At 43.5% G+C, this 5,457-nt stretch overlaps 1 pseudogene; it reads right to left on the bottom strand.

Annotated features, from left to right (window-relative positions):
* Positions 1-2,376: 2,376 nt before the first annotated feature.
* Positions 2,377-5,125, bottom strand: LOC113223134 (annotated as a pseudogene).
* Between the last annotated feature and the right edge of the window lie 332 nt (positions 5,126-5,457).

Raw genomic sequence — 5,457 nt, 5'->3', positions numbered from 1 at the left:
CAGATACAGAGAGAGCACAAGGCTCCCTCTCTCCTCGTCCTCAGTGTGCCCATGGTCTTGCTGCCATCACAGCTGAATGCAATGAAAGGCAACCCTCTGAGAGGAGCAGGGTGGGGATGCTAAAGTGGAGGCCCCCTCCCATTGCTGATAGATCCTCATCCGGCCTGCACTCCACCCACCTGCACAGTTCTCTGCTCCCACACATCGCAGCCCCATCACAGAAGACTCAACACAGAAAAAAACACTGTGTCCACCCTAGATTCTTTTCTTAAATATGGGCAGGGATCTGGGGCGTAGGTTAAGAGATTTTTAATTTGCCAGATTGCATGTCCATGTTGTTGAAGGTACAGTGAATCTATAGCATAATAGCAGTTTCTGGAAAAACATTACTTGAGGTCCTCAAATGCAAAAGGGAAAAATCAACTTTTGTCAGATGCCTACTTTGCTTCATTTTGTCGCTAATATTTTGGATGGGGAAGCATCCAAAGCTTCTGACTGCAATAAGGTCAAGTGTAACAGTGCGCAGCTGGGTTTCTTTTCCAGAATTAAAAGTATTTTGTGGTGGGGAGGGTCAGAGGAAGAAGTAAAGATTGTGAGAAAGGAGAAACATGGGCTTGGGGAAAACCCAGAATTGGGGACAGAAGATCTGGCACTAGGCTGTAGCACTATTAGCACCTCTGATCTTGTTTTTCCTCATCTGTAAAAGGTGATTAACAATGCTTTTCTGTCCATCTCGTGGGGAGAAGGGAATAATATAATTGGTTAAAAAAAAAAAAAAAAAGTTTTGAAAAATAGGCAACACTGTCTTTATGTAAGTAGCCAAGTATTAGTATTATTTATTATCCACCCAACATCACTGGTAGATACTATCTGGAATTCACTGGTATTCAAGCTATCTGGAAATGAAAGAAGTCACATTTTAGAAGTCATGAAGTTGGTGCTTATGAACTTAATCTACAGAAAAACTTTTGAAAGCACTTGAGTGTTTGTTCTGTGAATAGAAAGGTTTGAGATTCAGAGCAAGTTCAGAGTTGGACGGTCTAAGAATGGAAAAGCCCTCCATTCCATTAGAAGAAGCAGGTAGCAATTTCTGGTTATGGAACCAGAAGCTCTCAGGCTTCAAATAAAACAGCATCACTTGTATGCTCATAAAGTTGTAAAAACAAAAAAACCGAAACTGGATCTACATCTGTCCTGTAAGGCAGAGAGTACTTGAGACCTCATGCATATAAAACCAGCTTACAAACTACATTGCTAATTTATATGAATAAATTATCACTGGGGGCAAAGCACCAAGTAGAGAGCACAGTACACAGGATGTGGATGTTAATGTCATTCCCTAGGCTTCCCATTCCTTTCTCTTGGTCCTTTATGTATATGGAACAGTTCTATTATTAAATTTTGTAATAATAACAGAACCTGACTCTCAGCAAGGAAGGAGTTCAGAAATTTAGGGAGTTTAACTCTGAATGAGTAAATAAAAATAAAGCAATTATATCATTAGCTGAAAATTTTATCATCAATTAAAAATAAAAAAGTTTGGCCGGGCGCGGTGGTTCAAGCCTGTAATCCCAGCACTTTGGGAGGCTGAGACGGGCGGATCACGAGGTCAGGAGATCGAGACCATCCTGGCTAACACGGTGAAACCCCGTCTCTACTAAAAAATACAAAAAACTAGCCAGGAGAGGTGGTGGGTGCCTGTAGTCCCAGCTACTCAGGAGGCTGAGGCAGGTGAATGGTGTAAACCCGGGAGGCGGAGCTTGCAGTGAGCTGAGATCCGGCCACTGCACTCCAGCCTGGGTGGCAAAGTGAGACTCTGTCTCAAAAAATAAATAAATAAAAAATAAAAAAATTTTTTTTAATTAAAAAATAAAAAAATTTAGAAACAAATACTTAAAATAATGTAACAAGTTATCACCAGGCAATTTGGACTCATGACAATGTGTGGTGTTTCTCAGACATGCACTATTGCAATGCAGCTTGACTGTCTTGCAAACAACCTCAATGCTATTTTTAAATTGGCAGAGGCAGCAGGCCATATGGCTAGGTAAGAGCCTATAAATGAAAACACAGAATAATAAATTAGTGATAAAACGGTTACTTGAGTAGATAAAGGCGGCAGCCAATGCTACCACAGGGGTGGGCAAAAATGAGTTATTGAGGCCTATGGACTGGACAGTTGGGTAGGAACCAGAAGGCCAACAGGAAGGAGGACAAAGGTGCCCAATAGAAGGGTAAGCATGGTAGCAAGTATGGTATGCCTAGAATAAAGGTGGTTGGGATTAGAAGTAGGTGACACTGATCAGTAGTTTAATTCAGAAGTATCTCTTCCCAACTCAAAAGTCTCACTTTGGGCTGAAAATACACAGGAAGAAGGAAGCATACCTCAGCCTTAAAGGACTGAAGAAGAGTGTCAAGTAGCAGCAGGTGAGAAAGTGGCTTTGGTTTTGAGTTTGTGGGCTCTGACTCCACACAAAGACAGGACTGCATTCTGAAAACCTGAATTAATTATTGTCCTTACCTCAATGAGACAGTGAATTATAATCAAAATCGTTAGTATTACAGTCACAGATATTGCTAAGATGAGTTTGTTATATCCTGGAACTTCTTTAGTGAAGTTTAAAAAAAAAAAGGAAAGAATAATTTTTTTAAAAAACTAAGGGCATGAAAGCTAACTATTGAATAGTTATTGTTGGTGGAAGGGCTGAGGCAGGGCTTGCTTGTCTGACATAATGTAAAAGAGTCTTGGAACATGTGCTGGGTCCAGGGTCTAAAACCCCTCATGACCTATGAAACACCCAGCTCTGCACCAAAGGGTGGAAGGCTGCCCTGCCACACTATAGTCTAAGCCCAGGGCATAAAACCCCTTGTAGCTTGGAGAGAACCCAGGACTCAGGGCATAAAACCCCTTGTAGCTTCTGGAATGTGTCCAGACTCGCTGGCCCCTTGCTCCCTTCTCTCCCAAGATCATAAATTGATTGTATCTTGAATTAGAAGAATCTGTCTCCCTTATCTCAAGTGGCATAGCATATGCTAAGCCATCACAGCTATGCTTGATGCACTGCTGCCTTTCTACTCCTACGTCCTCACATCCTCACCTGTTACCCCCACGTCCACACGTCCTCACCACCTGCTTCTTTGTTTGATTACCAATAAATAGTGTGGGCTCCCAGAGCCCTCGCAGAGCCTTCACAGCCTCCATACTGGCGTTGGCCCCCTGGACCCACCCTATGTTCTCTTAATTTGTCTTGTCTCATTCCTTTGACTCCACTACATTTCGTAGCCCCCATGACCTGGTGTTGGGTCTGATCACCCCAACGTTCCTGGCATATGCTAAATGATGAGAAAGTCTGGGTCCCATGTTTCTGTGTGGTCCTGCTCTTTCTGTTCACTCTGTGCTTCTGTGCTCTCGTTAATATAGTTCTCAGTTCTTGCTGCTCACTGAGAAGCTTCATCAGGAGGCCTGTTCTGAAGATGAGCTTGGCACAGGCCAATTGCACGTGGGTCTCAGAGCAGTCCATTTTCAAGGTTTGGATAACATGAGAAATGAGCCTTCTCACATCGTTGTTGAGGATGAGGGACCATAGCTGCTGATTTAGCTGAATTTCAAACTGGTCACCTAGAGACAAGGGCAATGAGTAGTAGAAGATTTTGGGCTTGGAGGACAAGCCAGTGCCCACATTGTTGTATTCCCATCGTGTTTCATTGGTGTGTTTAACAGTCGTCTCTAAGTTGAACATAGTCCCAGTGGAATCTGCCTCAGGAGGATGACTGTAGGTTGTGTTTTCAGAGATGGTGCCTTCTAGCATAGTAGTGTTTTCCATAAAAATGTTTTCTTCAAATGCATTTCTTGCTGTGGTGTTTTTTACGTTAGTGTTCTCTATAAAACGTTCTGAAGGAGCAAATACTACTGGAAAAGGATTTTCCTGAGGACTCAGGCCTCATAAAGACAGAAAATCCCCTTGTGAAGGGGAATTTATGAGGCTCTTTGCTGCAGAGAATGGAGGCCTCTTTGTGAGCATCAGTCTATTGAGAAAACTTTTCTTTCTGAACTTTTGACTCTTTTTGGCCTTGGGTGTTCTGTGGACCACATGGGAGCAACTTTTAAGAAAGCGGTATTTTTTTCTGGAATGTACGATTGGTTTTAACTCTAGCCTTTGCATCTTCTAAAACCAAAATGGCATAAGTTAAGTCTTTCAATCTGTTTCTGACCTCAGTTCGGGCTTTTGCGGGGATAGAGGCAGAAGGCACGCCCATGGAGAAGGGTTTCAGCAAAGAGAAGACTGCCGCCTTATGCTCCAGTGTGAACGGAGGCTTGGTGTAGACAGCGTTTCCTGCTGACTTCTTGGGCCCCTGCTCTTCGTGAGGCTGTTCCAGCTCCCTTGGGGCTGGACTCCTGAGCCATTTTTCTTTGGCAGCATTCTCCACGAATGCCCGGGCACCCCGTTCCCTCCTTATGCTCTGCTTTCCCACCTCTTTGAAGTGCCTTTTCTGGATGCTCCTTAGGCCCATGAGGACTCTGTTCACTCCCCGCAGGCTTTTGCCAACATTTGGAATCTTTGCCAGGCTGTTTTCCCGTGGTTGGGCAGTTTCTAATTTCTTTTCAAATATTTAGCGTTTAAATTTGTTACCTAGAAGGCTGGACTGTATAAGCATGGCAGTTTTTTCTTCTCTTTTATCTTCATTGAGTTTTTCTTGAACACATTTTCCAGAAAATAAAGCTTTCCCAGTTTATTTTCATAAGTTGAGTTGTTGGAGGCAGGTTGAAGAGAGGGGCTCTTTGCATTGTTTTTCAAAATACTCAGGGGCCTACCTCCATCTTGTACTTTTGAAAAAAGCAGTTTAAGGAATGTAACACTGATTCCACATCTTACAGATTTTTCACTGAGAAATGAGGCAAGCTCTCGTCACTGAGTCTAGCTGCTCACTCCCAAAGCCTGACAAGTTGATGCCATTGCTGTCTGAGGGTGCCTCCAGCTCAGTAGTCAGCTCAGTGCTCCTGTGCTTCTTCCAGACTTGTAACACCTTTACGAAGGCTCCTTCTGGATTCCCTACAGATGCTTCTTCAAACTGTCAAAAAAGAAGAGACTGCTTTGATAATGAAAGATGATAGGACGGCATGCATCAGTCCACAGCTGTACGCCCCGGTCACACAGAGTAGGAGTCAGCAAACATTCAAGTGCCAGTCAGAGAGGAGAAACATACACCCAAACCTAAATCTACAAAATGGCAACAACAAAAGGAAGAAAGACATCTTTTGAAAACATGGCCACCTACTTGGAACATTCCATAGTGTGACATATAGTAGCTCTGTTTAGGATTATTTGTCAAAGCCCAAGGTGGAACACAAGCGCTTCCCTGATGAGCTGGCCTCTCTGCAGACTGCTCTGTTCCCTGTGCTGCCCTCCCTCAGATACAGAGAGAGCACAAGGCTCCCTCTCTCCTCGTCCTCAGTGT

The sequence above is a fragment of the Piliocolobus tephrosceles genome, unplaced genomic scaffold (genome assembly GCF_002776525.5).
Source record: "Piliocolobus tephrosceles isolate RC106 unplaced genomic scaffold, ASM277652v3 unscaffolded_38987, whole genome shotgun sequence".
NCBI lineage: Eukaryota > Metazoa > Chordata > Mammalia > Primates > Cercopithecidae > Piliocolobus > Piliocolobus tephrosceles.
Note: the sequence above shows the minus strand (reverse complement) of the source record. Positions and strands in the feature narration are given on the sequence as shown.